At 40.3% G+C, this 12451-nt stretch overlaps 1 long non-coding RNA gene across 4 annotated transcripts in view; it reads right to left on the reverse strand.

The window, feature by feature from the left end:
- LOC125660613 (uncharacterized) overlaps positions 1 to 12451 on the reverse strand; it is a 136982-nt gene that overhangs the window by 76726 nt on the left and 47805 nt on the right. For 3 of the 4 annotated variants that reach the window (XR_008798311.1, XR_008798308.1, XR_008798310.1), the window contains one exon: positions 10691 to 10787. The exons of the other annotated variant lie outside the window; for it this stretch is intronic. This is a non-coding gene — a long non-coding RNA (uncharacterized LOC125660613). Of the gene's footprint in view, positions 1 to 10690; positions 10788 to 12451 lie in introns of those variants that run through there. 4 annotated transcript variants of the gene reach the window in all.

The following is a 12451-nucleotide window of genomic DNA, read 5'->3' on the forward strand; positions in this document are numbered from 1 at the left end:
AGGATTTCTTAAACGAACTTCAAACCAATTCATTATGGGAACAGTTCAATCAACGATTCCCACAGAAAACCAAGTATAAAATTCCCCCGAAGTTGAAAAACATAAAAGAATTTCCAATAGACACACTTTTGGCGGAATTGCCAGAGGAACAATTAGTATCTATGAAAACCTCACCTTGGGTAGGATCCCCTTGGTTCTATATAACCATCGCTTCAATGGGTTTCTTTCTTTTGATAATCATTGGCAAGTTAATTAGGAATAGGGATAAGGTTAAGAAAAAGTTAAGTAAGTTAGGGTGTCTAAGATGCAACAAGTCAAAGGGAGAAAGAAAAGAGGGAGACGGTCCACCTGAAAGAAAGGATCCAGCCAAAATCGAATGGATCCCCTTAGAGACATTCCATGAAAAAAATCACAAGAGCTCCATCTCCAACACGAAAGGCAAGGTAAAGAGAAACTCGCTACAACCTAGCAAGAAAGTTACATACAAAAGTGTTAACCTTGATAAACATTACCGACCAGACTATGCGTTATCACAAAGATATCTGCAAGAACGAAAAGAACTCTCGGCAACGACGTCAAGCGACTTGAAAGATGATAGAAGCGTCTTGGCAGGTGCAACCTACCCGTCCGTGCCACCAATGAACTTGCATCCGAGCATAGACCAACATATACCGGTGATGTATGATTCGTAAATGGATGTGTTTAACTGTGAATTCATATTGTGAATATTTGTGTAAGGAATGATAACGACTATCCATGGAATGATTCTAAGTAATTCAAGGAAGATCGAATGATCCTGGCCGTTCGTGATATATTGGAACATTATCGCTTGAGAACATTATTAACTATATGTGCTTTGATATTAACACTACCGCTTTCTGTATCCTGGACACTTTGTTTTATCCGATTGACTTTATTGAATCCTGAATCACGTTTCAAAAACATTATAAACATTGATTTTATACTTGTGAACCAAATTCTGGTCACATCTTGTTGAGAAACAACGCTATGTTGATGAATGAATAATATGTTGGTATATATGTATGTTAATATCCTGGCCACATCTTGTTTAAGGATATTAGGTTGATATGTTGACATCCTGATCATGCAAGTGACTATACCATTCTGATCACTGACTTGAAAACTATTCATCTTAGTCACTGGTTGATTCCCGGAGCCGACGGAGACGGAATAAAGTCGTTTTAGGAAATATGTAATTTACCATTACCTCTTAAAATAGACGTGTCGACTGGTGTGTCATCGGTCGGCATCGTCTCAAGTTAGAGGAATGAGTAAAAGTCATTTCCACTGTCGGGCGCTTGATGGAAGAAATCTTCCCTTCTGGAATATTTCTTTTATCAGGGGGACGAGTGTAACCAGATGACCTTAAGAATTGATTGTATTATCACTTATATTAGTCTTGCATTATCTTTATCGATTATATTAGCCTTAATTACCGGTTATATTATTAAATTTACAATGTATGTGAGTGATGCAGGCCTGTGGAATCGCACTGATCATATTTAGTCATTTTAGCTGATGAAATTATGTAAGCCGCATTGCAAACAAATACATAAAGGTCACCATGTTTTGTACGACCTTTATGAGTAAAACTCGCGATACTGTTATTCCAGTACCTGCATCACCCATAAATGATTGGCAGTTGGGACAGTTTTGTTACCAAAAATGTACACTACTGCAGCTGCGTTTATTATAGTGCATTAATGTCAATGATGTTAATCACGTACCCATTTCATATATATATACGTTTGTAAATTTGTCAAAAAGGAGAAGAAAATAGAACCTGGTATTGTATTTGAATGTTGCTGAGTTTATGTTAGAAATAAACTTTGAAACCAACGCGAGTTGAGTATGGTTAAGACTTTGTTGGAAGAAGTCTTAAACAAATAATCCGGTTACATCCTTTTATGTCCCTTAAATTACTTGGTTCGCCTATTGTGGCCCATCCTTACTCCCTGGGGGCCATGATTTGAACAAACTTCGATCTGCAGTACATGTGCTTTGATATTGAGATAATTAATCAAGAGCCTGTTGTTCTTGAAATGAAGATTTTCCTAACGTTCCTACCCATATACGTAAACATTGTTCTTGGAAGTTATTAGTCGGAGAATTTTGAGACGGTTGGAACCCCTGCAGCATCAAATTGTTTGTTTGTAGCCTGCTTCGATTTAAAAACTTACCATAAGCATTACTCTTGCGTATCGAATCAGATGAGAGATATAAACACCATATGCAGGTGACAATGAATTACTTCTATATAAAATTGAATATGTAATGTTGACGATAGAAAAGATGAAATCACCCCGTTTTTCATAAACTTGAGTAGTGTTAGTTTGCCGTTAATGTCTACTTTCAATAAAATATCTAAGTATGAAGCAGAAGTGGACGACTTTGGAGTCTATTATTTCGAGCTCAAAGAGATATATCGAAGTGGTCCATCCGTGTGACACAGCTCTTGCCCACCCCCTCCGAGGGCAGGAATATATCGAAGTGATCCATTCGTGTGACCCAGTTCTGGCCCATCCCCTCCGAGGGCAGGGATTTATCGAAGTGATCCATTCGTGTGACCCAGTTCTGGCCCACCCCCTCCGAGGGCAGGGCTATATCGAAGTGATCCATTCGTGTGACCCAATTCTGGCCCATCCCCTCCAAGGGCAGGGATATATCGAAGTGATCCATTCGTGTGACCGAGCTCTAAACCACCCCTCCGACGGCGTGGTTTGAACAATTCTGAATATCTTATTATTATGGAAGCTTTGCATCAGAATTATGTTTTCTGGTTAATTGGCTCTTGTACATGTAATATTGAAACACCATGTTTAAAAATTCCTACATCGGTTTCAGATTACGTGTTTATTCAATTCAAGATTAAAAATTCCTACATCGAGTTCAGTAATCCGAGATTCCTCTGACTCTTAACCCCGCTTTTATTTTGTGACTTCTGCGGGGGAGAGTCAGAGCGGACTCCATATTGAAAAGTGGGAATTCAGCGACACCAGCTGGTGTCGCTGCTTTACCTACCTCTTACAACTTTATTTCGCGGACCCATCTTCCAAGACGCGAGGATTCAGTTATCAGAAGATTATTCTACAAATACATCATGATTAATACGATGCTATCGCCGTTTAAACGATGGAATTTTGTGTTTACATGTGCTGACGTCATGCGCAAAGAAATCAAATGGCGAGGCGGCGACCTAATTCAAGTGATGCTCCATTTGTTGGTGTTAGGGCCGTTTAAACGGCGATAGCATCGTATTAATCATGATCTATTTATAGATTTATCTTCCGTTAACTGAATTCTCACGTCTTGGAAGATAGATCCGCGAAATAAAGTTGTAAGAGGTAGGTAAAGCAGCGACACCAGCTGGTGTCGCTGAATTCCCACTTTTCAATATGGAGTCCGCTCTGACTCTCCCCCGCACATGTCAAATATAAAAGCGGGGGTAAGAGTCAGAGGAATCTCGGATTACGAGTTCAGATTACGAGTTTATTCAATTCAAGGTTAAAAATTCCTACATCGAGTTCAGATTACGTGTTTGTTTAATTCAAGGTGCTAACGTTGTCCTGATACTTTTAGAATTTTATCTTTAAATAAAACAAAAGTGAATTGTTCATGCATCAGACTTGATCAGATTACAGCTCTTGTGAAAAATCGTTTTTAAGAATTTGTCCGTGTATTTACACCGTTATCCCCATTACATGTAGTGTGCAGGGGGGATCCAGGAATTGCGGTTACGGGGGGGGGGGAGCACTTTAAAAGGTAGGGAGTCGGGGCTGCATTGAGGCCCCCAGCGGGTCCAGGGCAAAGGCCTAGTGGGGGCCGAGTTGGCGAAACCCCTAGAAGCTCCTGGATTTTACAGATTTTATAGGGCTTGAAATATGTCTTCTATTTAAGTCATTTGTCCTATTTTCTATCATTTTTAATAAGGTGAAATTAGTAAAATGACGCAAAATCTAAGGTTTTTTTTGGAAAAAATTAAGTTCTCCCAATAAAGTATTTCAAGAAATCAAAAGATTTTGTCATTTATTTCCACGGGAGTGGAAGCAATTATTGCTTCTTTATCGTTTAGTACATTTGTTCTAAACACGATACCACGATTTACCTTAAATTTGAAAATTTTAGGGACGCGCGCGCCAGCTCCCCCATCCCCTTAAATCCACCACTGTAATGCTTTTCATTTTCTGAATATAAGGCCAATTCAACATAATTGATATATTATCATCCCCGCCCGCCCCTCAAAAATCGGCCCACCTGGAATTTTTTATTTTGCGAAACTTGCGATTTCCGGAAAAATTTTCACGTCCGACTCCGTTATAACAACAAAGCTAGCTACGTGAAGAAAATAGATCATAATTATGATTTTCTTGATTTCTTACGGACGTAAATGAAAGGAAGGGATTAATCCTCTTCAAATCTTGAAGAAGTTTGGTATCTTTCTGTGTTTGAAATTAAAGCTTAACCTGGAATTTGTCTATGAAATAAGCATAGATTGATATCCATTTGGCATTAAATGATGCACTTCTGTTGACAAAAACTCGTTTTTCATTGACATTTTTCTCAGAAAATAAAAATTAAAAAATAAAATCCTCCCACCTATCCCATACTTTTTGGTGACCCTGGATGATAATCTAATATGTTTTACGGCGTGACCGTGTTTGAGGGCGAAACAAACAAATTTTGGCATTAGTATCTATATCCAAAACAGGACAAAACAACCCGAAGTTAGCACGAGGACGCGTGTACGGAGCTGTATCAAAGCATCCTAATTTTGGATATTTGATCCGCCTATATATATTGAACGCGGGAAATATAACGCAATTGATGTAAACAGTACATTGTGACGTCATATTCAGCGTCGTTATTTAGCAAATTTACAAACATAGCGTTTGAACCACAACAACAAACATGGCGTTTATGGTGGAGTGATTGTATATGATTAAGAAAATAAAATTTACATGCTTTTACGAATTTTATGTAACATCTCAGAACGACGTGAACTAGGGTAGACGAGATTCAAAATGGAGAAATACATGTCCACGCGATAGTATTCGAATCGACGCCATTAGTACCAAAATTTTCAAGTTCCATAGGTATGGTTTAATTTTTCATTGTTTTCCTGTATTTTCCTTTTAAACATGTATATACGTGTTACCTATAGGGAGAGCTCCGCTCTCACGGCCCTTCGGGCCGTGAGAGGGCTTCGCCCTCTAATATGTTTTACGGCGTGACCATGTTTGAGGGCGAAGCAAAAAAGTTTTGGCATTAGTATCTATATCCAAAACAGGACAAAAATAACCCGAAGTTAGCGCGAGGACAGAGCTGTATCAAAGCATTTTGATCCGCCTATATATTGAACGCAGGAAATATAACGCAATCGATGTAAACAGTACATTGTGACGTCATATTCAGCGTCGTTATTTAGCAAATTTACAAACATAGCGTTTGAACCACAACAAAAACATGGCGTTAATCGTGGAGTGATTGTATATGATTAAGAAAATAAGATTTACATGCTTTTACGGATTTTATGTACATGTAACATCTCAGAACGACGTGAACTAGGGTAGACGAGATTCAAAATGGAGGAATACATGTCCACGCGCTAATATTCGAATCGACTCCATTGGTACCAAACTTTTCAAGTTCCATAGGTATGGTTTAATTTTTCATTATTTTCCTATATTTTCCTTTTAAACATGTATATACGTGTTACCTATAGGGAGAGCTCCGCTCTCACGGCCCTTCGGGCCGTGAGAGGGCTTCGCCCTCTATAATTAAGTTGAATTGGCCTAATAATTCACATTCAAATCAGGAATTACCTGCAGTACATAATATGTATACGGTATGACCGTTGGACCGAGCGAAGCATGTGATGTCCATTGGAGTGTCCCAAGTGGTAATCATAATTCCGTTAAGTATGGTAGGTTATGAATCATTTAAAAATATATATTTTTAATGAAATTTTCCTTGCGCTAAAAACCCAGTAACATCTCAATATTAAAGGGGTTTATATGGGGACAACAGTTTTACAGGATCCGCCTATTCATTGAACGCGGGAAATAAAACACAAGGCGACGTAAACTGTGTATTGTGACGTCACATTTAGCCCCAACCTTTTTTCTCTTTTTCAAAGCAAACAATTATAAACAACAATAAAACATTCCGTATGCAATGAAAAAGGCCGTTATAAAACTAAACAAAATTAACCAATCAATTCAAAATGGTAAAAATGTAACCGTAATTTTATCGTATATTCTTATTTAAAGAAACTCATGAACTCGTTCATCTACTTAGTCGTATTACGGTTTTATATGTAATTATTTGCTAAAACCTATTACAATGATAATTATACTATTCACTTTGAACAAACTCAGTGTTTAAATTATGAATTGCACGTCAGAGTCTTCTATTATTGGCATTCAAAATAAAACACGAATAACTGTTGAAGCAGGTAATGAAAAAATAAATGGCGGCGCCCATATGGATCACGAAAATTTCAGTGAACGTATATAGAGATTGTCTCTTTTTCTTTTGCAGATTTTGACTTTTTTCTTTTACATACGTGTTACCTTTAGAGCCTTGCTTCGCGGACGGGCCTTCGGCCCGTCCGAGCTTCGCTCGGTATTATTATTAAACAGTACATTTAGGGATATTTTAATGACGAAAGGATGATTAGAAGATTAAAATGAAAATTTTCAAAACCAGGTTTTCTCATAAACGAAATATTTAGTGTTTGCCCAAAATGCTGAAAAACAGTATACATAACAGGGTAAAACTCCCCTTTACCATGCTTATTTAGCTTGCAACACATTTTCACACCTCCTGCAAGGCACCCATGGCCACAGGAAAGCTCTTACATTGATTGTTTATTGTTTAACGTCCCTCTCGAGAATCTTTCACTTACATGGAGACGTCACCACTGCCGGTAAAGGGCTGCAAAAATTAGGCCTATGTTCAGCGCTTATATGCCATTGAGCAGGGAGGGGTCTTTATCGTGCCACACCAGCTGTGAAACGGGACCTCGGTTTTTGCGGTTTCATTCGAAGGACCGGCCATTTAGGCGCTTCTTACGACAAGAAAGGAGTACTAAGGACCTATTCTTACCCGGATACCCACGGGGTCTAAGCTCCTAGAAACTGGGTGTAAAGGCAAATAACACACACCTTGGGACAAGGAGAATCTCCGTGGTTTGTCCACTGTGGGAAGTATAAAACTCGTGTCGTGTTTTGTAGGTTAACAAAATGTGAGTATATGGGAGAGTGTGTTTGCAATAAGAGCAGTTTCTCTCCCATTTTCATTTCCTGGTGTGAGGAAGCCTAATACGCTTTTTATACACCCTCAGCAGTAGAGTGTTCTGCCCGCACTAATTTAAAATAGCTAGTTGAGTCTACCGATCACAGAGAGAGAGAGAGAGAGAGAGAGTCTGAACATTATTTTGCGAGATCTGTACTATGCACTACCCTTTTGGATTTTAAGCATAAACCTAACTACCTCCGTATCTAAGAGATACACAAGTAATTCTGTGGTTTTAGCATTGTCCTGAACATGTTGAGTGTGGATTTACACGAAAGACAGACAAATATAAAAAGGTGTAATCCACGCTCGGTATATAACAATTTGCTACAAAGTGTTGCACAAATGGCGATGCTATGCAACAAAAATAAGAATGAAATACAGTTACATAGCGTCGCCATTCGTTGTTACACATCGTGTCGTATCAGAACAGATCTGCCTAGGAGCACTGAGCAGGCACGTAGAATCAGGGGAGGGGGGTATCCCCTACATTTATGACAACGATCGTTTCCTGGTGTGTTTTTTTTTTCTTGAATGAAGATATATCATTAGGTAACTCCCCTCTCCTATTTCTGAAGGACATCCCACCATTTATTTCAATTCAAAACAAAATCTAAATAAAGATTTAAAATGAAAATAAAATATGTTAGGATTAGAAACGTTTTGGAAATATTTTACCCCATATTCACCGTAATGTTTTTCTTGCTTCTACTCCCGATTCAATGCTCAAAATTGGTCGGCTTTTATCAGAACTCCCCACGGTAACGTAATGTATCACAATAAACGTGTTAAAATTCCAAATTTTCAACAAAGAGCACTGTAGTTTCAACATTCAGCGGCGAAAGTAATGCTACAAAAACGTCATAGGCGATTTATCAGAAGCATTTTCCTAAATAAACTCTCATCTCCTATAATGGCCTCAACTTCCACCTGGATCCTGACCTTTAACTACCCTGGATCCTGACTTGTAACTACCCCGGGTCCTGACTTTTAATTACCCCGGGTCCTGACTTTTAACTACCGCGGGTCCTGACTTTTGACTACCCCGGGTCCTGACTTTAAACTACCCCGGGTCCTGACTTTTAACTACCCCAGGTCCTAACTTTAAACTACCCCGGATCTTGATTTTTAACTACCCCGGGTCCTGATTTTTAACTACCCCGGGTCCTGACTTTTAACTACCCCGGGTCCTGACTTTTAACTACCACGTCCTGAATTTTAACTACCGCAGGTCCAGACTTTCAACTACCCCGGGTCCTGACTTTTAACTACCGCGGGTCCTGACTTTTAACTACCCCGTCCTGACTTTTAACTACCCCGGGTCCTGAATTTTAACTACCGCGGGTCCTGACTTTCAACTACTCCGGGTCCTGACTTTTAACTACCCCGTCCTGACTTTTAACTACCCCGGGTCCTGAATTTTAACTACCGCGGGTCCTGACTTTCAACTACCCCGGGTCCTGACTTTTAACTATCCCGGATCCTGAATTGTAACTACCCCGGGTCCTGACTTTTAATTACCCCGGGTCCTGACTTTTAACTACCGCGGGTCCTGACTTTTGACTACCCCGGGTCCTGACTTTAAACTACCCCTGGTTCTGACTTTTAACTACCCCAGGTCCTAACTTTAAACTACCCCGGATCTTGATTTTTAACTACCCCGGGTCCTGATTTTTAACTACCGAGGGTCCTGATTTTTAACTACCCCGGGTCCTGACTTTTAACTACCCTGGGTCCTGACTTTTAACTACCACGTCCTGAATTTTAACTACCGCAGGTCCAGACTTTCAACCACCCCGGGTCCTGACTTTTAACTACCGCGGGTCCTGACTTTTAACTACCCCGGGCCCTGACTTTTAACTACCCCGGGTCCTGAATTTTAACTACCGCGGGTCCTGACTTTCAACTACCCCGGGTCCTGACTTTTAACTACCCCGTCCTGACTTTTAACTACCCCGGGTCCTGAATTTCAACTAACCCGGCTCCTGACTTTTAACTACCGCGGGTTCTGACTTTTAACTACCGCGGGTCCTGACTTTTAACTACCGCGGGTCCTGAATTTTAACTACCTCTGGTCCTGACTTTTAACTCCCCCGGGCCCTGACTTTTAACTACCTGTAGATACTTACACAACACTACGATTAATCATGGACCTTCTGTTGTTTTTAATGGTGCATCTTTATAATTTTCACATAAAACATTTATTCCCTATGGTGGCCCCACTCTAATCCATGGAGTGGTGGGGGTCAGTCTGGAGAAACAAATCTGCACTAGGGATTAACCATGGTTTTCGTCTACATTTGAAAAGAAAAATCTAAACAAGAGATGTTTGTAAAACACATATGTCCCCCATGGTGCAAAATTGAAAAGGGTGATACACACACATCATTCAATTAATGGTAGTATCATCAATTCAAAATACTGAACAGACAATATCTTCCTAGATGTATGTCAAGAGTGTATTGACCATGTGACCCAAAACTCGATAGGGGTCATCTACTCCTTATGTTGTACCGCTGTACCAAGTTTGGTGTCAATCAAGCAAATCATTCTTAAACAAGAGGTACTGTGAGCAATGCTCACTAAGAATACCCCCCCCCCCCCCCGCTTACCCAATGGGCATTGGTAATAGGTATAAACTACCTCTTTTCTGAGTGCAAGAAACAAATGGCATGACAAACCGAACCATATTGCTACTTCGATGTCCAGTGCACGTGACCTTTTGACCCCAAAATCGATAGGGAACATCTTCATCCCATGGGTAGTCCATATGTATGATATGGTGACGGTAGGTGGAAAGGATAACGCTTTAGAGCCCGGAAACCATATTGCTACTTCGATGTCCAGTGCACGTGACCTTTGGACCCCAAAATCGATAGGGAACATCTTCATCCCATGAGTAGTCCATATGTATGATATGGTGACGGTAGGTGGAAAGGATAATGCTTTAGAGCACGGAAACCATTGCGTCTACAGACGGACGGACGGACAACCCGATTCCAGTATACCCCCCCCCCCCCAACTTGTTGCGGGGGGTATAATTATAGGAGACAATATAGTACAATGTCCAGTTCAATCATTACCCTTTGAACCTGTGACCTCAAAATCAATAGGGGTCATCTACTCCTGAAGATGTACCAGTTTACCAAGTTTGATTTTGTCAAGCAAACGATTCTCAAGATATTGAGCTGACAGTATATTTCTATGTCCAGTTTGACCCTTGACCTTTGACCTCAAAATCAATAGAGGTCATCTTCTCCTGAAGATATACCAGTGTAACAAGTTTGATGTCTGTCAAGCAAAGGGTTCTCAAGATATTGAACGGACAGTATATTCCTAAACTATTTATGAAATAAAACTCCAATACGCAATGTAGGATAAGCTCGCATGCGCGAGTGCAACAGAAGTTTAATCATACAAGTGTAAATGTACATAGATATCCGGATGTTCATTATTCCACTGAACTCAATCTACAAGAGAAAAAAATAAGTATATAATACAAAAATATTTAACGTATTTCATGTCATTTTCTCCCTAATGCAAGCTTCACTAACACATCAAAAATACACAGGTAATTTATTTAGTGTTTACCTGTGCACAGGTAAGCTTTGCATTTACAGGGAATGAATAATATGTAAGTGAAAACTTGAGTGACGAGCCCTCTGGTAAGACAATGATTTCAATAAGCAATGTAATCTTATTCACTGATTAAAAAAATAGCTGACGTGTGGATTCAAATTCTTGAATTTTAAAACAAACTTTGAGTGCCATTAAAACGACAGGAACACTTCAATCCGGGATATATGGTTTCCGATAATTTTTAATAAGCTCTATGTTTACATTTCCGAAATCAAAGTCACATATCATTTCACCCCCCCCCCCCCCCAGTCCGCGGTGATTCTAGATAGAATAGATCCCTAGTAGCCTTTGCTTGTCGTAAAAGGTGACTAAATGCAGCGGTCATTCGGATAAGAACCCCAAAACTGCTGAGGCCCCGTGTCACAGTAAAGATCCCTTCACGTTCAAAGGCCATAAGCTCCGAGCATAGGCCCAAATTTCTCAGCCCTTCGTCGGCAATGGAAATATCTTTATACTATACGAATGAAAACTTCTCGAGATGGACGCCTACACAATACCCCCCCCCCCCCCCCCCTTGAATAACTAAAACTAGGTGAAAGGTGAAGACAACGAACATTGATCAATCTCGTAACTATTATACAAGCAATACAAAATTGACAAGAGGTACTGTGAGCAATGCTCACTAAGAATACCCCCCCCCCCCCCCGCTTACCCCAATCTCCCAAATGGTGTTGGTAATAGGTATAAACTACCTCTTTTCTGAGTGTAAAAAACAAATAGCATGACAAACCAAACCATATTGTTACTTCGATGTCCAGTGCGCGTGACCTTTGACCTTTTGACCCCAAAATCGATAGGGAACATCTTCATCCCATGGGTAGTCCATATGTATGATATGGTGTCTGTAGGTGGAAAGGATAACGCTTTAGAGCCCGGAAATCATATTGCTACTTCGATGTCCAGTGCGCTTGACCTTTGACCTTCTGACTCCAAAATCGATAGGGAACATCTTCATCCCATGGGTAGTCCATATATATGATATGGTGACGGTAAGTGGAAAGGATAACGCTTTAGAGCCCGGAAACCATATTGCTACTTCGATGTCTAGTGCGCTTGACCTTGGACCCCAAAATCGATAGGGAACATCTTCATCCCATGGGTAGTCCATATATATGATATGGTGACAGTAGGTGGAAAGGATAATGCTTTAGAGCCCGGAAACCATTGCGTCTACAGACGGACGGACGGACGGACAGACAGACGGACAACCCGATTCCAGTATACCCCCCATAACTTGTTGCGGGGGTATAAAAATAGAGATATGTGCAAACACGGATCCCTGGATATACCAGATATGGAATCGGGTATCTAGGGGAAGTGAGCATCCCCTGTCGACAGGTCATACCCGCCGCGAGCCCCATATTCCGATCGGGTAAACTGAGTTATCCGTAGTCAAAATTAGTGTACCATGAATGGCCTAACAATCGGTATGAAATAAGTCAGACAGCATTTAACTCAGTGAGAATTTCCAAAAGTCTGTAAAATTCTGCTTAGC

Source organism: Ostrea edulis, chromosome 9 (genome assembly GCF_947568905.1).
Source record: "Ostrea edulis chromosome 9, xbOstEdul1.1, whole genome shotgun sequence".
Classification (NCBI taxonomy): Eukaryota; Metazoa; Mollusca; class Bivalvia; order Ostreida; family Ostreidae; genus Ostrea; species Ostrea edulis.